Consider the following 22,918-nt stretch of genomic DNA (forward strand, 5'->3'; position numbering starts at 1 on the left):
TCTTATCAATATACATTTCTGTGATTAGGAAAGTACCTGTCAATTCAGCCCTGTTACTCATTATATATGTTACTCTATGGGCTTTTATATACTCGAAATTCAACACTTTTGTAAATATTAAGAGAGTAGTGTCTACAAAGATGCTGTATAGCAATATAATTGGATTTATTGAAACTATTTTGAGATAAAAACATGAATTTGAAAGTGAAATTCGCACAAAGATAGTCTACCCACTCAGGACAACCGTGGTCCTCGTTAACGTGATCTTGTTTAAGAATTAAACCTAGAGCTTTATTCTGATCATTAAAAAATGCGATTTTGGACTAGAATATTGAAATGTCTTTATGACAACGAAAAAATTAACCACAAGTATAAATTTCATACTTTTGACTTTCGAAACATTAATTTACAATGTAGTCCAGTTGAATGAAATTAATAAAGCTTGATATTTTGCCAAACCTAACAATATTTGTATTAATTCTATTCTACTACCATTGATTATAGACAGTAGGTTAGCGTTTTATACTCAACTAGCTGTAACCCGCGGGCTTTGCCCCGTTTAACTTCTTAACTTTCAAGATAATCTCGTTCGCATGGCTCAATCACGTCCTGGTTGAAGTTCGTTCGCTACGCTCATTCACCTTTAGGTTGGAGCTCGTTCGCTGCGCTCACTTGCCTTCAGGTTAGCTCGTTCACTACGCTAACTCGCCTCCAGGTTGAAGTTCGTTCGCTATGCTCACTCACCTTTTGGTTGCAAATTAGCTGTTGTCATAAATGTAAATAATAATAATAATAATAATAAAGAAATAATAGTGCTGCACCCTGTTGGTAATCCTTGTAACTTTAATGCTATTGAACATCATAGAACAGAACCAACTTGTTTAATTGAAACAGCTGTTAAGATTCATTAATTCCATTTCTCATAAGGTTAACATGGGAAACTCCAGAGCCACTGGGGCGGAGCCGATTGGACGGATCACGAAATTGATGGTGTATAAACCTATTCCATGAAATTCTACACGTATGTACCAAGTTTCGTGGCAATCGGTTCAGCGGTGTCTGAGTTTTTCACTGCCAAATATATATATATATACAAACATCCTCTTTTATACTTATAGATAGTGATGCTAAACAAGCTTTTGCATAGTAACTTTGGAGTACAAACCTTTTCTTTTTTTTAAATCCAAATTAGGTTGCAAAATAGTTTTAGGGTTTAAGATTTAGTTTTTCCCTAATATATGAAACTAGTTACTTTAATTTTGAATTCCAATTTAGAAATATCTTACACTCCTTTTCACAACCCACCAAATGTTTTCAAAAGTATAAAAATCTAGAATACAGTAGTTTCCTTTTTCGATTGAAATATTGTGCACACCCTTTTCCCCAAATGAATCTAGTATATTCATCAAAACAAGCTGGTGCGCTGCTTAAATCAACATTCCAGAGTCAATGTACACAGCTACTACAAGTTGCGCAATTAACTCACCAATATTGCTCGTTCGCAGAACCCCTTTAACACGTTAGAGTTCACCAAAGCTTGATTTTAATCATGTTTTGACTTGTGGCTCGAGTGTCAAAGACATGGAGTGTTTGGGATGGTGACAGTGCTGATGCATTAATAATTTAGTTTCACATCTTTTTTACAAAACTACAAATTTTCGTTTGATAAAATCTGTTGGAAAATATTATGATTAATAGTAGTTTACTCGATCGCGTTAAGACTATTTATTTGAATGGCGTACACTACTTTACCTACTACAGTTTTTTAATTACTAACAACCACAACTCATAACTTCTAAGAGAGGTTGGGTTTTCGTTTATAATCTCTCATTGCCACTGACAGTTATGCACTCATTGCACCAATCGCTCATAAATTGGTCTTAACAGCTGATAAGTTAACATTCGAAATATTACAATTTTACTCCTTTTCTACAATCCTTAAACCTCATTGGCCCGTCACTAGTGTTGTAATGTAAAAAAATACAAAAAATAGCTATTTACATTACAAGTGTAGTAAGAGCGTTTTTACATCACGCAGGTGAATGTTGTGCAACGAGCGAAGGCGAGTTGCATAATTCACCGAAGTGATGTAAACACGCTCTTGCGTAACGTGTAACGTACAAGATTTTACCTGACCCGACAATATTCAGGAGGTTACGAGCAATATGCTTCATTATCAATTTCACTCATCTTCTAACAGTAACGTTCATTTACAAACAAAAGCTAGGTTAGGAAAATTCTTCAAAGCATAACAATACAATTCAAACACACAGCTGATTTCTAGCGTTGAACGTCGTTGGCTCCATAGAGGTATATTTTTTAAGTTATCCACTCAATGTTATTTAAATGGGTTTCATTACATCACCGAGTGAGTTTTTTCAACTTTACATCACTCGAGAAGTAAGGAAGTTGTATACATCACGCTTGGGATAGGGAAGTTTAACATGGCGGGTTAGGTAAACTAAAAAAAACAATGCTGTTAAGTGAATCTCTTTAATTCTAAGAACTGAACTGAAAATGCTAGTTTAAAAACGGTCGAAGGTAAATATACTTTAGATAATAAACGATCAGCCTATCCCTTTAGTTTCCAATTGCATTCTATATTTAACCAGCATTATAATTTTGTAAATTTCTTGGAAACATTTGACTAGTAAAGAGAATTAAGTTTTGTGTTAGATTTCGCTCTAAAACCCGTCTAAATAAACATAACAGGCCTAATATAGAAACTACATTGCACAAAATAAATAAAAGACATCAAAATGTACATACAGGATAGAAAATTCCTTAACATGCTATTCAGCTAATATACAAGGAAAACTAACGGCGCATAGACAATTTTTGACATTATTTTGCACACTACGAAAGTATTGCTCTTAAACTCCGAGACGAAAGTATTTTAAATTTATCCCTCTTAGCTACGTTCAGAGAGCAGAGCAAATGTAACGTTAATGTTGGAATGGCGTGACAGGAGAATGAATGTGGTTCAACGTAGGACCTCTGCTTTGTGCGTTGTAGATGTAAAGACTTCTCACAAATAAATAACGGGAGGTTAGCTGGAAATAATTTTTCATTACTCCGTTAAGTAGAAATTTTCAATTAAACGTGACTTCAGCATAGCTATTGCTTCACAAGCTCTCATTTATGCAAACGAAATAAACGGTATCAGCATTCTGACACATACTTTCTCCCATAATTTTGTCAACAACCTTTATTATCATGTGTAAGCGGTGAGAGTAAATATACGGAAATGGGATTAGTACAATTTTGATCAGAATTTAAAGGACTATAACATACTAAATTTTTATCAAAATCGTTCGGGCCATTTTTGTGAAAATCCGATTTTTTCGTTAATTTATGGGGTTTTAATGGGAAAATAACATAATTTACAATTACTTTTGAACCGTACTTTTTACAGAAATGGGATTTGTACTATTTTGTTCAGAATATAAAGGACTATAACATATTAATTTTTATCAAAATCGTTCGGGCTGTTTTTGGGAAAATCCTATTTTTACGTTATTTTATGGGGTTTTATGGGAAAATTCCCATTAAAAAACAAAATTTCAAAAAAATTTTAAAAACTATCAAAATTGTAAAGACCATAACATACGTATGGTTAACATATATTGGTGTTAAATAAAAACTGGATTTTTTTTTAATCCTATTTTTCGTGTTTTTATGGGAAAAAACATAATTTACAATAACTTTTGAACCGTAATTTTTAGAAAAATGGGATTTGTACCAATTTGTTCAGAGTTTGAAGGGCTACAACATACTAAATTTTTATCAAACTCGTTAGGGCCATTTTTGAGAAAATCCGATTTTCCGGTTTTTAATGGGTTTTTATGGGAAATCCCCATTAAAAAGCACTTCTTAACTCTTGAAACTCTTTGTTGAAAATGAACCTTTAGGTTAGACACCATTGTTGATCAGGTTGTCTAGAGCTCGCAGGACCTTTTCGTCTCTGGTTTAAGTCAGGGTTTCTTCCTCCAGGCCACTTTCCTCAACAATCATCTGGCATTTCCCTGAATCTTCATTTTCCATCCTAAACTACCACTCATCCATGAACTCACTAACACACTTGCCATTTCACCAAATACCTAAGCTCTAAGATTATCGGTATACATTTTCTATTCAAATGTTTACTTTCTTCAACATTTTATTTTTTAAACGGTTTGAATGAATATATTCTTGCACCGACTAATTTCTCGGGATTCATATTCTTCTATGAATGCGGAACAAATCTGACAGTCAGTGTCTTGCTGATCATATTTTTTTTCTTTTCCAGAAACATGATTTTTCTCTTGGTAGCTGCACATGGTAAAAAAATTGGTCCTTAAGCTAAAACCATTCCTAACCTATGCAACGGATTGATTCTATTGCTGAAACACGTAGATACAGAACTCTTAAAACTGACCAAAGAGTCGCAATTTCTCTGACTTTCTTGTTTACATTTTAAATTTAGTTTAATAACGCGATCTTTAGATTTGTTTGGATATTTTAATGATTTACACGATTTAAATGTCCTACATTTAATGAGATATACATAATTAAATCAGCCATAATACTGAACATGACAAGATTTGAAACAAATTCTCAGTACGATCTGGCGTGCTGGATCTTTGAAATTTAAATAATTTCAGTCTAAAATCGCATAGCTAAAAGATAAATACTTAGGTAATTATGGGTTTAATTTTTACGTAGTACCCGGGCCCAAAATACATATTTTAATGTAAATAGCAATCAATATATACTTTTACTTTTATTCAGACCTATTTTATTTAAAATCTTACAAATATTTGTTGCGCTGTTGACAGTCTTTTATATGTTGATAGTCTGAAAATATTAAAATATTTATCATAGTCCAACGTTGCTTGGCTACACTATTGTAAACATTCAACAAACTGTGCGTCGCATCCATCAACCATACTCTGGATTCCGATAATGTTACAAGCGAAGTAGTTTTTGTCAGTGTTTTCCTTCTCTCTTGTTGAACAAGTAATAAATGTCCTCTTGGCAAAATTAAGTTGTATTTTCAACCCATCTGTAGTAAAAAATAATAATATCTAGTTAACACGTTTTAACATTTTCATATTGTATATTGTTATAGTAGTTTACGCAACGATCGCGTAAAGATAGTGTCATTAAGACGGTTTACGCGGTTTACCTACGACAGAGTTTTAATTACTAACAAACCACTACTTATAACTTCTAAGCGAGGTTATGTTTTCGTTTCTAACCTCTCATTGCTACTGACAGTGATGCGACGAATCATTTACAAAACAAAAATTGCACCACTCATTAACAATAAAATTACCCTGGACAGCTGATTAGTTAAAGTTCGAAGCTTTACAGTTTTACTTCTTTTCTCTCAATCCTTGAACCTCATTGGTCCGTTACCCGTGTTGTTATGAGTAAACCTAACTATGCTGTTATTAAAGTAAACAATGATGTTATGTGAAAATTTTCAATTCTAAGAACTGAACTGAAACGGCTACTTTAAAACACGGTCGTAAGTTAACAATACTAAGTAAATCTTTTCAATTCTATCAACTGAACTGAAACGGATACTAAAAAAAACGGTCGTAGGTAAAGTTGATTATTCACCATGAAATATGAACAAGGTTTACTGTAGCAGTAAGTAGTTACTTGATGTTAGATTATAAAATTGATTTCCATTGTAAATCAAACAGGTTTTTAAAAAAAAAAACTTAAACTGTAAATATTAGTGTATATATGGTTTACTCACGTTTGGTTCAACTATCGAGTTAAAACTGCGAATTTCCTGGAAACATATAAACAACATTTTAGCGTCTGAAAAATGTCTAGTTGACAATATTGTTTTACCATAAAACCTCTATTTTAATACCCAATACTTATATGAGAACAACATACTTTATGTTCTTACCAAGTTTAGCTGGTAATTAATGAGTAGTAACTCGTGTTTAAAAACGCAATATAAAAATATCATGCTACCACCGCATGTGATGTTATGTTACTTCATCAAGAAGTTTATACGCAACAGTTTGTTGAAAACGAAAAAAACATATGGTTTTATGGATTCTAATGAGTGGTTCACAAAAATTGAACATCAATTTACGGCTTTCCTATTCAAACAATAACTACCAACTACTTATATTTAAAGGCATTGCGATGCTAAACCTTCTCCTATAAAAATCTAAAGCATTTGCAAAACCCTTTCCCAGTAGGTTGACTGAAATAGTAATATTATCAATCTGTTAATTTACAATACACATCTTTTCGTAAGGAAGATTTAATTATCACTGATTAAAGGGTTACTCGTAAATTGTGTTTGTCCTGAAACACGAACTTAGCGACAACCTTTGTAATGAGATAAACTTGTTTTGAGAGAAAAGTTCCCAAAACAAAAATTCATTTAGCAACAGATGAGGAAATGATGATAGTTTGTAGTTCAGAGGTGATGATGATGATTATGAAAACAGTGACCTGTTACCTTATAGTTTCGGTAATATTTGATTTTTTTAAATATTTTGTTTAATAAAACATTAAGTATTACGACTGTGTATTGTGACAATATTAATGATCGTACAATCACTATAATATGGGCTTTTAGAAAAAAAAAACACTAAGAATTACTATAGCAAATTCTTTTATAAACAATGGTTGATATAATTAATCAGGTACAATAGTAATTTATAAGTCACCAAAGCTGTAAGTTAATGACGTAAGTTAGTTTAAACAATTGAATGACAGATTTTACTTATACTATGCTAATGAAAAACATTAGTTTCTAACAGCACACAGAAAACTAATTGTAAAACATAGTTTTAAGTGTTGAAAAATAATTTTATGACAATTATATCTTCTCCACGTGTTATCAGTGGTACAATAACAGGTTCAAATGTTTTTGAAAACTTTCGTAATTCATTATGAAAATGAGTTTAGACTATTAAGTAACACCCTTTCTTAAACCATAGTGGAATAAAAACTATTTCTGTATCATATGAAAACAAATAAAACACCTTATCACTAATGAAACAAAAAACCTAAATTCCAATAGCTTTCAAACATCCAATTTCAACTGTTTCATATTTTAACTTTTCGTATTTATTCATATGTAAAATTTACAATAAATTGGGGTTCGCAAACACGTGAAAGTATACAATTATTAAACATGAACAATTAAACATCCAAAATCTTCAACAAACTACTAATTTCTTCAAAAAGTAGCAGACTACGTACTCAAACTCTACGTTAAATATCAATCATCAATATTGTACAGTATTTATAACAGAAGATACAACAAGAAACTTATCTTACAACAGAACTTAGAGGAAGACCTCTCCATCGTTCAGAGGATCTTGCTGGGCTAAAGTCCTCTCGACAAGTTTCCTTATTGGGCTTTGACTCTTCCTTTTATTTGTACATTACAAGATGTTATTTATTTGTCTACAAATGGCATAAAGCTTCCAAGGAGTCCATTGTTCCAAAATAGGATGAATTGAAAGCGACATTTCCTTTGAGTTGTCCACGCATTAGAGGTTGATTCAAATGTTTTTGTATGTTACGCTTTTAGTGCTTACTGATAAAAATATTAATAGCTAAAATTACTTAATGTACTGTTTTTATGCAACTATGCTCCTCGGTACAACGATTTGAAGATAATTAATATAAACTGAAACATATTATTTGGATCGCCACTGATTACAGAATTTAACTAACTTATAGTAAAAATGAAACAACTAGTTTTTGTCTGGAAAATACATATTCTTGTTCATTATCTGCAAAAACGTGGTAAAATAACTAAGGGAATAGTTAGTTCTCCTATTATGTTGAATAGCTGTGAAAGAAAGAAATAAGTGTTAAAAACATAAATAGTAGGATTTCTAACTGTGTTGAGCCTCTAAATATGGAGGATTAAGAGAAGATACCTGAAAATTAATCACCTTTGACGACCACGGCTGGAAAGCTACTAGGGCGATCATCACAAGTATAAGTAAGTATTTCCTTTGCGAATTCGCACCTGCGATAAAACCCTATATCGAAATGTTAAATACCTATAATTATAGGTAATGTAGGTAATCTTTTTGTAAAAAGTATTAATTTCATCCAGTGTTTTTTTATTTGTGATGGAAAGACGCCTAGCCACTTTATTTGTGATCCAGAGATAACTCCAAAAGGTACTGCTCCATAAAACCATTTTGGGAACAGTGCATTTCCCATTGTACTCCTAATGTACAACCCGACTAAAAATATTTTCAGTATAGTGCATTTGAGAATAGTTTTTTTCGGACCAGTGACGTAAAAACATGTAGCATTAAGTGTAGATTACTATCTATAAGATAATTGTATCATAAAATAAGTCTATTTATTCACGAATAGTTGACAACAGTTTAATCAACTTAACTTTATTTTATGTCAGAGTTCGAGCAGCCAGTTAGTTGGTAGTAGGACATGTCACACGACAGCGTGGTAAGCAAGTTTGGAGTACGTGACTTTGCATCCGACGTTTTTCATTTGTTATATTCGTGTCGCCGTCAACCCACGTTGTATAGGCCAACGTGATGCAATATAGTGAATTAAATTAATTGAGTTCTGTGTGTACATTTTCATCCGACAAAGTAAACTTATCTAATGATAGGAATTGATGTGCACGTAGCCTTAGATAATTATGGGTATTATAAATTAGATATTACTAGTTTCTTTTTATTTTTACTGGTTTTTATTAGCGAATTTCCCATATAGGGAATAAGGCCCGCCGCAGCAAACCTGCAGACTGAGCAAATTTCCATTTGCCTGATTGTATTTACACTAAAATGTCTCCTTAAAAATATCACAGTTACTCCCTATTTATATAGCATTAGTTTTATAAGTACATTAGGATTGCTGTAAAAAGGTGTTTTTTTGTAAAATGTTAATAGTTTAGTATGAAATGAATGCATTTTCCAAATTTGATAAAAATATGCTCATAAACAAGCAAACTACAACAGTTTACAATTTTCTCTTGTGACTGTTCTCTATGTCTTTTCTTCTGTTCCGCCACTGAAGAGGAACGAGATCAAAATTCAACAATCACCTTGGCGGTTTGAGTAAGTTACATTTTTCAAGAATAGATCAAATCTCTCTTGATGGTAATGAAGATAATGAGAGTGAGTTAATGACTCCCTTAGGTCTTAGGGGGGGGGGGTTTAAGGGGGGGGTCTAAGGGGCCTGTTGAATTTCATATGATACTGTCATGTAAAAGTTAAAACGAATTCATTTGCGTTGGCAGACACTTACAATTACGTCATACAGAGTATGATGTTTATTTTAGCGAATTTCCCATATAGGGAATAAGCTATTACCAGAGTACTCATGGTAAGACCTGGACGCGGGACCGTTTTTTTTTCGTTTTGAGGTCCCTAGAGGCCAAAAACACCATCCGTTCAAATTCATATATATATATATATATATATGTGTGTCCGTCAGCACGATAACTCATGCAAAAATGATCCGATTTTGATGAAATTTGGTACAAACGTGTAAACGTACGTTTATTCGAACGAGTTCGCGATCCAGCATGATCGGACCATGGGAACTGGGGTTTACGGGGGGTTTTATGGGGTAAAAATAGGTTTTTCCCATTTTTGACCCAAAAAACATAAAATTTTGCAATTTCTTTCCAAACCATTTTGTAGAGATTAAAAAAACAAATAATTTGGTATATTGAAGCGTTATTATGCGCCTAATAGTTACGGAGAAAATTCCAAAAAATCGTAAATTTAAAATTCCCATGTTATTCTTATGGAGAAATAGTAAACTGTTGTAGTTTGCTTGTTTGTGAACATATTTTGATCAAATTTGGAAAATGTTTTTATTTCTTACTAACTATTCACATTTTACAAAAAAAAACAAAAAAAACAGTTTTATCCTCGCTGATTCAGCAAACCTAAGTACTTGTTAAACTAATTTTATTTAAATCAAGAATAAATGTTATATTTTTAAGTAGACATTTCAGTGTAAATCCAATCAGTCAAATGGAAATTCGCTTAGTATGCAGGTTTGCTGCGGCGGGGGTATTTATATATTTATTATTTAGAAATTAATCATACATTTTGATACGCAGAAACAATAATATGAGGTTAGATACATTTGGCAAGTTAAATGTTCAATTTAAATTTTATTTAGTAATGGTTAACCGAATTGAACTTCAATTTACAAATATTTCTCTTCATCTTCATCACCGTGTTTATAGAAAATTCTGTTATTCGCTTACGTAAACATGAAGTTTGACTTGGTCTAAATAGTTTACCGTGGGTATCGTGCTCACATTTAAATATGGAGGTTGCTGGTTTTATTCCAAGTAATGTTGTTTTTATGTCCAGAATCCATTCGTCAGTATTCTTTCCAATGATGCTATCAAAGGAAAAGTTCAACGTTAGATTACAAGACCAAGGTTTCACCAGTTTCCATATGAATAAAATCCAATAGTTTTAACACACAAAACACAAAACAAACCACGCAAAACGTGTCTGGAATGTGACATTTCCTAATATGCACAGGTCAAGTCACCACCACCCTCCACCCATTGAAGGGTGACAGTCAGATAAGTCCCAGGCTCAAACCACAGACCACAGATGTTTAACACATGGGCTGATAGACACATGATATGGCATTCCTCTCGCGAGGGACGTGAACAACCTTTAAAGTGATTCCTAAGATAATAGAGCTAGAACTGCTACGGTTCAGAACTTATATTTACCGTATCTTGAAACAAATAATAGGACAAAGCCATGTAGAACTTTTCCTGTGCTGGAGATCTACCTTTATTGCCAGGACTATAATGGAAATAAATTGAGTGAGCTATTTGGTAGCGTTTGTAAACATAATCGTTATTTAGAGTAGTTTAGCAGGAAATCTCGATTTTGTCATTTAAAAAACCAAACAACTTTATTATGATTATTTATTTAACATTGCTATTATAAAAATCGCAACAATCAAATTTTCACTTCAAATTGGGTGATAACACTGTCCATCTTTAGTTTGGGATGCATTGCTATGGTACTATATAAACTAGGTGGCGTTCGCAGAGGCATCCACAAAATTGAGCGGAGTCATCAAGGGTTTATATTATATTGTTTTGGTCATACTGCAGTAATACCAGTCGTTTTTAATGCATGCGTTGCGGGTCTAAAGTAGCATTTTTACTCTTTAGGAAGTAAAATAGTTTTTATCCTTTATGGAGTAAAAATCATCTGTTGTCAACTCAGTTGTAAATTTCTATTGTAAACGATTGCATGTATCGAAATATGTATCGATTCGTGCTTCGTAATTATTTTAACCTACAGTCTACAGTCTCTTCCCATAGCGTTTTAGCATTGCAGATACATTAATCCATTCCCAAACTCAACACGCTCACCTTTACTACTTCCTTCACCACCCCCTACGTCGTAGACCTATTTCCCTCTCTTCCCATAGCATTTTAGGATTGTAGATACATTAATGTAGGCCTAATTGCCAAAGACAGTTCCCACACTCTGCACTGCAAGCCTTACTACTTCCTTCACCATTTCCTACGTCATAGACTTGTTTCCTTCCCTTCTCATAGGATTTTCGGATTAAAGATACATCAATATAACTGCCACAGACGGTTTTCACACAATGCTCATACTTTACTACTTTCTAAGCCGTTTCCTACATCGTGGACCTGTTTTCATCACTTTCCATAGCAATTTAGTATTTTAGATACGTTAATCTAATTGCCACAAACCTTCCCCACACTCAACGCTGCTAGCCTTTACTACTTCATTCACCATTTTCTATGTCGTGGGGATGCTTCCATCCCTTCTCATAGCATTTCAGCATTGCAGATACATTAATCTAACTGCTACAAACGGTTTCCAGTTCCCACACTCCACACTGCTCACCTTACTATTTCCTTCACCTCTTCTTACGTCGCGGACCTGTTTCCCTCTCTTCCCATAGAATTTTAAGATTGTAGATACTTTAATCTAATCGTTATAAACAGATCCCACACTCCGGACAGCTCACCTTGACTACTGCCTTCACCACTTCATACGTCTCGGACCTTTTCTCACCCTTCCCATAGCATTTTAAGATTGCATATTCCTTAATCTAATTGTCATAAACTGTTCCCACACTCCAAACTGCTCGCATTTACTACTTCCTTCACCACTTCCTACGTCACGGACCTGCTTACCTCCCTTCCCATAGAATTTTAGGATTGCATATACCTTAATATAATCGTCATAAACAGTTCCCACACTCCGGACAGCTCGCCTTGACTACTTCCTTCACCATTTCCTGCGTCACGGACCTGCTTACCTCCCTTCTCATAGCATTTTAGGATTGCAGATACCTTGATCTAATCGTCATAAACAGTTCCCACACTCCGGACAGCTTGCCTTGACTACTTCTTTCACCACTTCCTACATCGTGGACCTGTTTTCCTAACTTCCCACAGCATTTTATGATTGCAGATATCTTAATCTAATCGTCATAAACAGTTCCCACACTCCGGACAGCTCGCCTTGACTACTGCCTTCACCACTTCATACGTCTCGGACCTTTTCTCACCCTTCCCATAGCATTTTAAGATTGCATATTCCTTAATCTAATTGTCATAAACTGTTCCCACACTCCAAACTGCTCGCATTTACTACTTCCTTCACCACTTCCTACGTCACGGACCTGCTTACCTCCCTTCCCATAGAATTTTAGGATTGCATATACCTTAATATAATCGTCATAAACAGTTCCCACACTCCGGACAGCTCGCCTTGACTACTTCCTTCACCATTTCCTGCGTCACGGACCTGCTTACCTCCCTTCTCATAGCATTTTAGGATTGCAGATACCTTGATCTAATCGTCATAAACAGTTCCCACACTCCGGACAGCTTGCCTTGACTACTTCTTTCACCACTTCCTACATCGTGGACCTGTTTTCCTAACTTCCCACAGCATTTTATGATTGCAGATATCTTAATCTAATCGTCATAAACAGTTCCCACACTCCGGACAGCTCGCCTTGACTACTTCCTTCACCACTTTCTACGTCGCGGACCTGTTTCCCTCCCTTCCCATAGCATCATAGGATTGCAAATACCTTAATCTAATGGTCATAAACAGTTCCCACACTCCGGACTGCTCACCTTTACTACTTCCTTCACCACTTCCTACGTCTCGGACCTGTTTCCCTCCCTTCCCATAGCATCATAGGATTGCAAATACCTTAATCTAATGGTCTAAACAGTTCCCACACTCCGGACTGCTCGCATTGTCTACTTTCTTCACCACTTCCTACGTCACAAACCCGTTTTCCTCCCTTCCCATAGCATTTTATGATTGCAGATACCTTAATCTAATCGTCATAAACAGTTCCCACACTCCGGACAGCTCGCCTTGACTACTTCATTCATCACTTTGTACGTCGCGGACCCGTTTACCTCCCTTCCCATAGCATTTTATGATTGCAGATACCTTAATCTAATCATCATAAACAGTTCCCACACTCCAGACTACTCGCATTTACTACTTCTTTCACCACTTCCTACGTCACGGACCTGTTTCCCTCCCTTCCCATACCATCATAGGATTGTAAATACCTTAATCTAATTATAAAAGGTATAAAGTTACCTGAGTAAGTTACTGCCAAAGTGATCCTGTTTTTTCCTTACGGATTACGCGTTTCGAAGACTAAATCTTCATCATCAGATCTTGTACAAGAACATATACTATCACTTCGAAAAGGTCGTCAAATGTTTATATACAAAACACGGACACATATTATATACAAATGTTGACATTACGAATAAACTAAGTAGGCCTACCGACGAAAACTTAAGATGTCCAACCGCACAGTAACAGGTGAAGGTCATGACTGAGATGCGGGAGACGGTCGGGCAGTATTTATTCCCTCCACATATTTATATTTTTTTTCTTTTTAGTTGTTTTAAAACGTTGAATTAAAAAAGTTTTTTGTACATAAACTATTTTCTACTTTTTAGTCTTTAATGTGTAAGTATGTTAAATATGTTTTGTATGACCTGTTAATACATAACTAACACCTTTTTATCTATAATCAGATCTTTTATCTCTGTAATCATAAACATTAACTAACTCTCAACCTCTGCTCTTTGTGAACGAACTGTCAAATTGAAGTATTTACAGCTGACTCCAATTGATATATTATTTACATTCTCTCAAAATGTAAACATTGGAACTTTGGAAGCCCATTGGGCTTAGCCCAAAAGGGAAATATGAAAATAAAATGATAAAATATTGCATTGCCATCCATTTATGAGATACGTTTCAAGTTTCAAGTCTCCATCTCATCGGGAAGTTAGTTCAAAACAGATTGCAAAATTTGTACCGGACAAGAGCGAGCTAATAAAAACGCTTTAAAAAGGTAGGTTGAAAAACATTGAATAATCACACGTTTATCACAAAAAGGTGGGGAATACGAAGATAAGATGTTTCGTTTCTTAAGAATAAACTTAATGCTAAATAAATACTAGTCATCATGGTAGGTACACTTTATGATAATATCTTACGGAAAGTAAATAAAAGGTCTTATATATCACAGTGTCCAATCGAAATCGATCACCACTTACCATCTTTTTTGTATAATTACCGTTTTGTGAGTAACAGTATAAGCATAAATATATGTTTTAAGTGTTATGAGACGTACCTATCTTTTATTTACTTTCCGTAAATTTAAAAACACTTACAATGCTGATCAAGAAGATAATATCTTTCAAGATACGGACCAAGCGTCTTAAGCTTGAAGCAAAACTTCGAAACGACAATAGATTCAAACACCTGTCACAAGCTTAGCAAACTGCGGAAACGCATAATCACAATTACGTATACAACACCAACTACATATATACGTATACATCACTCAACTTACAGTTACTTATTTGCTCTAAATTGAATTTCATGTGTTAACTGATAAAGAAAACTAACATTTAAGGAGAGTTGGTAATTTTATTGTTGTCATGAAAAAAAGAAAAAAAAAACAGGACAGTTTCTTGATTCTTAAGTCAACGACAGGTATTTGTTTTGGATTAAATAAAGTAAGGAATTTTGAATGCTTATAAGAAAACTGTTTCTCATAATCTTTTGATAAACTTAATTCACATTTGCAATGTTGTTTTATACTCATTATGACTGCTTGAACCATCCTTAGCACTCTATCAACTGTAGAACCTCCTGGCACACTTGTATCGATGTACTTTTCAAACAATTTTTTTAAGCAAATTTACCATGGGTACACTCCATTATGATTTATTTTTAAAGTCAATAACTAGCAAAAAACTAATTGTAGATATATTCAGATTAGTAGAGGTAATACCAGAATATGACCTCACTTTCGGCGTTTTAGAGGCACTTTTAGGGCACTTTTTATAGGGGAAAAATGAGAAAAAAATGGAAGAGCTTTTTTTGGCCACTTTTTTAAAGATCCAGCTCTCGACCTATACACCCCTATATAAATTTTCTACTTTTTTAATACTGAAAAACACGTCTGGAATATGGCTCATTTTTTTGGCCACCCGGCTCTCGGCACGCGAACTCGGGCGCGCTCCTGGTCGCGGGTGTGCTCTAGGCATGCTCTCGACCCATGGCGTGCTCCCGGTCGCGGGCGTGCTCTTGGCATGCTCTTGACCCATGGCGTGCTCCATGCTATGGTCGGGCTCCTGTCCTATGCTCCCGCTCCTGACTCTAATGAATGACTGACTGTAACCCAATGACCCCAATCAAAACTAATTGTTAATTTTTTCTGCCTGTCTGGCGCCAGTCTGTCTGGGGCAGGTTTTTTGACAATTTTTGGGTATAAAAGGGGGAGATTCTATCGTATCCTCACTCACTTGGACCACCTCGCCCGCCTGGACTACCTCGCCCGCCTGGACTACCTCGCCCGCCTGGACCACCTCACCCGCCTGGACCACCTCACCCGCCTGGACCACCTCACCCACCTGGACCACCTCACCCGCCTGGACCACCTCGCCCGCCTGGACCACCTCACCCGCCTGGACCACCTCACCCGCCTGGACCACCTCGCTCGCCTGGACCACCTCGCCCACCTGGACTACCTCGCCCGCCTGGACTACCTCACCCGCCTGGACCACCTCACCCGCCTGGACCACCTCGCTCGCCTGGACCACCTCGCTCGCCTGGACCACCTCGCCCACCTGGACTACCTCGCCCGCCTGGACTACCTTGCCCACCTGGACCACCTCACCCGCCTGGACCACCTCACCCGCCTGGACCACCTCACCCGCCTGGACTACCTCACCCGCCTGGACTACCTCGCCCGCCTGGACCACCTCGCTCATCACCTGAATCTTCTTGTTTTAACATGTAAGCTAGACTAGTGTAGGCCTAATATATTGTCGCGTGTCGGGTCATGGGATCAATTGGTTGTGACCAATTGATGCTTGTACTCATACTTGTACTCTGTATTTCTTTTAGTTTGAAGTTTAGTTTCTTTTAGTTCTTTTAGTTGAATTTAGTTTTGATTTAGAAAATTATAATTGCCAAATCTAATTGTGTGAAATAATTTTGAATATTAAAAATATAAAATTAATATTCAAAATTATTATTTTTATTAAATGAAATTTTTTAAATGTAATTTCTACTATATATAGAAGATGTCAACCTAGTTTTTTAGTTACATGTCAATTGTATGCTGCTTCCCTATCTAAAATGTAACCTTATTTTGTTATTACTATTTTCAAGTGAGTCAAAAGTGTACAAGTTATTTTTTTAAAACTTAGCCGAATCTCAATCACTGGGGACTTTGAGTCAAAAGTGTACAAGTTATTTTTTTTAAACTTAGCCGAATCTCAATCACTGGGGACTTTGGGTCAAAAGTGTACAAGTTATTTTTTTAAAACTTAGCCGAATCTCAATCACTGGGGACTTTGAGTCAAAAGTGTACAAGTTATTTTTTTTAAACTTAGCCGAATCTCAATCACTGGGGACTTTGGGTCAAAAGTGTACAAGTTATTTTTTTAAAACTTAGCCGAATCTCAATCACTGGGGACTTTGAGTCAAAAGTGTACAAGTTATTTTTTTAAAACTTAGCCGAATCTCAATCACTGGGGACTTTGAGTCAAAAGTGTAAAAGTTATTTTTTTAAAACTTAGCCGAATTTGACTCACCTGGGGACTTTGAGTCAAAAGTGTACAAGTTATTTTTTTAAAACTTAGCCGAATCTCAATCACTGGGGACTTTGAGTCAAAAGTGTACAAGTTATTTTTTTAAAACTTAGCCGAATCTCAATCACTGGGGACTTTGAGTCAAAAGTGTACAAGTTATTTTTTTAAAACTTAGCCGAATCTCAATCACTATATAATTTTTTCATAGGTAGTCTTCTCTATATAACTAACACTAACTCTGTATAAATGTAGACTCAGCATTCTGCTAAAAAGAGTTTTTATTTAAGATTTAGAATTTAGTTTTGATTTAGAAAATTTTAATTGCCAAATATTATTGTATAAAATTGTTTTGAATATTAAAATTTTGAATTATGATTTGAATTATTACTTCTCATTAATTTAAATTGTAAAAATGTAATTTCTACTATATAGAAGATGCCAACCTATTTTTTAATTTCATATATAAAAATGAAGACCACATGTCAACATTGTTTTGCATCGCTCTCCAAAAAAAGCAACCTTATTCGCCACTACAAGGTAATACATAAAATGAAGGTGAAACTGTGCAAAGTTTGTGATTTAATCTGTGATAGTAACATAGCTCTAAAATCTCATATATTACAAACTCATAAGACTTGTAATTTCTGTAAAAGAAATGTTGTTGGTCATTTTAAAAGACACGTAAATTCTTGTAACAAATGTCCATATACAATGATTAAATTTGTCGGTGAATCGATTAAAACTGAACTTAAAAGTACTCTTCAGTCTTGTCCTCTACCAATAAAATGGACTTTAGTAAGGAGAATCAAATTTATAAAATATTCAATGGATCAAAACGGAAAATTAGTTAATGAGAAAGAATGTATTGCAGATTTTAGAAGCCTTACTATCCTAACCATTGAGAAGAGAGATTTAAAGCATCAAATTGAAAATGCTCTTTTAAAGATTGACACTTCCATGCACAAATACCAAGCCGAAGGTAGTGGATGGATATATGACTATACTAAATATTGGCAGTTGCACGTTTACAAGTATAAGCCCCTAACTCCAAAGTCATATATCCCCACACCAAAAAGTATTAAATTGACAAAAGCAGTTTTAAATATAAAGAATGCTGATAATAAATGCTTCCTTTGGTCAATTTTAGCAGCTTTACATCCAAGGAATGCTAAAAATGCTGAAAGGGTATCGAAATATGCACCCTATGAAAATCAGTTAAATATGACAAACATAAAGTATCCTGTTAAAATATCTGATATAGATAAATTTGAAAGACAAAATAATATAAGTGTTAATGTATTTGGAGTTGAAGACCAAAAATTTATATATCCATTAAGAAGAACCAAACTGAATAGTAATGCTCACATAGATCTATTATTATTACAACAAGGTCGTAAATCACATTACTGTTTAATTCGTGATTTTGATAGGTTAATGCTACGGTCAACAAAAGATAACAGTAAAAAGCATTTTTGCAAGTTTTGTTTACAACATTTTTACACCAAAGATAAATTGGAGCGTCATATAACATATTGTAAAAACTTTGATGTCCAACGAGTGGAAATGTCTAAACAAGATACATTACAATTTAAAAATTATAAATATCAACTTAAAGCCCCATTTGTAATTTATGCTGATTTTGAGTGCTTTATAAACTCAAACAAGCATATTCCATCGGGATTTGCATTCGTTGTAGTGAGAGATTCTAAGATTATTTCTGAAGAGTTATATAGTGGTGCAAATGTTATGGATGTGTTTTTCGAAAGATTATTTGAGACTTATGATTGTATTAAAAGTCAAATGGCGATATATATTCCCCTTGTAATGACTCCTGAGCAAGAGGCATCTTTCCAAAACTCAACACATTGCCATATTTGCGAAAAACCTCTATATTTTGATAGGGTACGTGATCATTGTCATTCAAATGGCCGATACCGTGGAGCTGCCCATAATGATTGTAATTTAAACTATAAAGTAACAAAGAAAATACCAGTATTCTTCCATAACTTGAAAAATTACGATGGACATTTAATAATGCAACACTTGGGAAAATATAATCGTAAATTAAATTGCATAGCCAAAGATATGGAAAAGTACATTTCATTCTCTGTTGATGATTTAGTATTTTTAGATTCCTACAACTTTCTATCCCTTCCATTATACAAATTAGCTTCCAATTTAAATACATTTAGATTTATAGACAATCCACTACTACAACGTAAAGGCGTATTTCCCTATGAATATATGACAGGACCAGATAAGTTTACAGAGTCTCTACCTCCAATTGAAAAATTTTACAGTACTTTAACTAAAGAACATATCTCTCCCAATGAATATGAACATGCAAAGCATATCTGGACCCATTTTAATATACATAATTTACAAGAATATCATGATTTATATCTTAAAACAGATGTATTGCTACTGGCTGATGTGTTTGAGACATTTAGAGACCTGTGTTTAAAGGATTACAAACTTGACCCCGTACACATGTATTCACTTCCAGGACTAACATGGGAAGCCTGTCTTAGAATGACTGGCATAAAATTACAATTATTTCAAGATATTGACATGCATTTGTTCATAGAAAGTGCAATCAGAGGAGGAGTCAGTATGATTTCCACACGTTACGCTAAAGCCAATAATAGATATATGGGTGAACATTATGATCCCAATCAAGAAAGTGTCTATTTAATATATTTAGACTGTAATTCACTATACTCTACAGCAATGTGCGAGCCACTACCCGTGGATGGATTTCATTGGACGAAAGAGATAGACTACAAAATATACAAAAACAATCAAAATGATGAGTTTGGATACATTTTAGAAGTTGATTTAAAATATGATAAAAGCTTACATGATTTACATAATGATTATCCATTAGCACCTGAGAAAATGAATGGCAAATTAATACCTAATTTAAATGACAAAACTAAATATATTTTACATTATAAAACATTACAAAAATATGAGGAATTGGGTTTGGTTGCTACAAAATACCATAGAATTTTAAAATTTAGACAGTCCAAATGGCTTGCACCCTATATTAATTTTAATATTGAAAAACGCAAATGTGCTAAAAATGATTTTGAAAAAGACTTTTACAAATTGTTAAATAATAGTCTCTTTGGTCGAACAATTATGAACCAACGCAAGTTTTGTGATATATATCTCAAGGATGAATCACTATTAACAAAATATGTCAATAATCCAAGGTTTGACTGTAGCAAAAAGTTCGATAACAATTTACATGCTATACATTTAAATAAATTAGTTGTAAAGTTTAATAAACCTATATATTTGGGAATGACCATTTTGGATATTAGTAAAGTAATAATGTATGATTTCCACTATAATTATATGTCAAAATTTAAGAATAAAAGATTTCTAATGACAGATACAGATTCTTTAATGTATTCTATAGTTACAGAGGATTTTTACAAGGAAATAGAATGTGACTTGCACTATTTTGATACCTCTGGATATAGTAAAGACCATTTCTTATACTCTGATAAAAATAAAAAAGTCACAGGCAAGTTTAAAGACGAATTAGATGGTCATATTATGTATGAATATTGTGGTTTAAGACCAAAGTTATATTCTTATATTCCTCTAAAATGGTTATATGAAGAAGACAAACAAGCTTTAGAGGTGAAGAAAGCTAAAGGAGCTGATGGTGCTACAGTTAAACATCTCCTTAGACATCAACATTATTTGAACTGTCTTGCCACTGGACAAGATTACTATGAGAATGTGACAAGAATTAAATCTACAAATCATCATCTTCAAACCTTAACTATGAATAAGAAAGTACTATCGTTTGACGATGACAAGAGGTTTATTCTGGAAGATGGTATCAATACTCTTGCACTTGGTCATTATAAAATTGATCAAACATAAATCTATATTTGCCATTATTCTTTAACCTTTCTTTGTCTATTACAAAAAAGCCATATTTAGTTTTATCCCAACATTGATGACAGAGATTTCTAAATTGGTTAAATGAAAAATCATTACCAACATGATTGTTATATACATGTTTTAAATTCAAATCATCTTGTTTAAATAATATTAGGAAATTTACATTATCACGTAAATGTTTGTGTACTTTGCTGTAAGATTGACACAAGTAAAAACTGTTAATATTTTTATGTCGACCCGTTGAGAAAAATTGTGTAATATTTGGACTATTTATGTCATCAAATACAACAACTGACTGTGATTCGACATCATTTGGTGTGATTTCACAGTCAGTAAACGTGTGTAATTTCACTTCGTCACACAAACTAAATATTTCAATTATTTTTTTATATTTTTCTTGTTCTAAAGATTTTGATATTAAATATAGGTTTGTAAATTTTAATCCTTCCTTTCTTACAATTAAATTATAAATTACAACCGTTTTCCCACTTCCACTAGGACCACAAATAACACATCGAATATTGGTAGGAAAAAGACCCAAATTCTTTGGTATATTTTCCTTAGTATGTACTAATTTAAAATTTGTGTTTTTGTTGAATAAAAGACATTTTTTATATAATAAAAATGGTAAAAAATAATAAGAAAACATGTAAAAAGGGCAAAGGTTTATTCCTAAAGCCTTACAGGGGTCGAGGGTTATTGAATACTCTTATAAATAACCTTCCATTTCCACTTCACATACCATCATATCGGTACTGTGGACCTGGAACGAATATACGTGAGAATTTAGCTAAAAATGTACCTCCAAAAAATAAACTAGACTCTTATTGTAAAGAGCATGACATATTCTACATGAATAATCCCGATACCGCTGCTCGGAACAAAGCAGACATGAGATTAGCAGACTTAGCTTGGACTAGAGTAACAGCCAAGGATGCAAATCTTGCTGAAAGAGCAGCTGCTTATGCCGTGACAAATTTGATGAAGGCAAAAGCAAAGATGGGAATGGGATTAAAATTTAATAAAAAATATGGACAACTACCAGCTGTTAGAGGCCGCAAAAGACGTGCCTCACTTCCGGGGGGTGTACCTAAAAAACGAGCTAAAAAATCTAACACCAAGAGTAAAAGAGTGCGGAATAGTTAATTTAGACAGTTCATCTGGCACACATTGGACAGCATATCGTAAAAATAAAGATATTGTAATTTATTTTGACCCATTTGGAATCCAACCTCCAAAAGAAGTAATTAAATATTTTGAGGGACATAAAATCTTCTATACTACTGATCAAATACAAGATTTAAATAGTTCCATTTGTGGAATTTTATGTTTATCATTCATAAAAAATTTTTGTTTATAAAAATGGATTCATTTACTATAGCATTTTCGGGTACAGAGCCAGAGCTAAAGTCAGTGTTCTTTCCTCCCATTGAATTAAATGATGATTATGTAATTGGATTAGTAGATTTTCAAAGTTATAATTCTATATTTAATGTTAAAAAACCACTAAATACTTTAACATATTACAAAGTAGAGAAAATAACATTACCAAAGGGAGAGATTTTAGTTGATGATTTAAACCAATTATTAAATGGTAAACTTAAAGTTATAATAGATAAAAATGGAGAAGCATTAATTAATACTAAATCCAAACTTTTATTTAAAGGGCTTATTCCAAAATTAAATCAACTTAAAGGCAACAAATTAACCATTGGAGAAGGTGATGATGTTTTCTATTATGACCACAATGCTCCAGTTACAATAGAAATTTCTGAAGGAACATATGAGGTGGTTGAGCTTGCAAAGGAAATTCAAAAGCAAATTCCAAACTTTTTCCTTACAGCTAAT

General features: G+C 33.9%; 1 protein-coding gene across 3 annotated transcripts in view; it reads right to left on the minus strand.

Moving 5' to 3' along the window:
- Positions 1-22,918, minus strand: part of LOC128988892 (uncharacterized) — a 157,003-nt gene that overhangs the window by 48,689 nt on the left and 85,396 nt on the right. For 2 of the 3 annotated variants that reach the window (XM_054410649.1, XM_054410650.1), the window contains one exon: positions 5,750-5,785. The exons of the other annotated variant lie outside the window; for it this stretch is intronic. The gene's annotated coding sequence lies outside the window, so the exon portion shown is untranslated. The remainder of the gene's footprint in view (positions 1-5,749; positions 5,786-22,918) is intronic. 3 annotated transcript variants of the gene reach the window in all.

This window comes from Macrosteles quadrilineatus, unplaced genomic scaffold (genome assembly GCF_028750875.1).
Source record: "Macrosteles quadrilineatus isolate MER2022 unplaced genomic scaffold, UCM_ALF_1.0 Scaffold_3__2_contigs__length_128488019, whole genome shotgun sequence".
NCBI lineage: Eukaryota > Metazoa > Arthropoda > Insecta > Hemiptera > Cicadellidae > Macrosteles > Macrosteles quadrilineatus.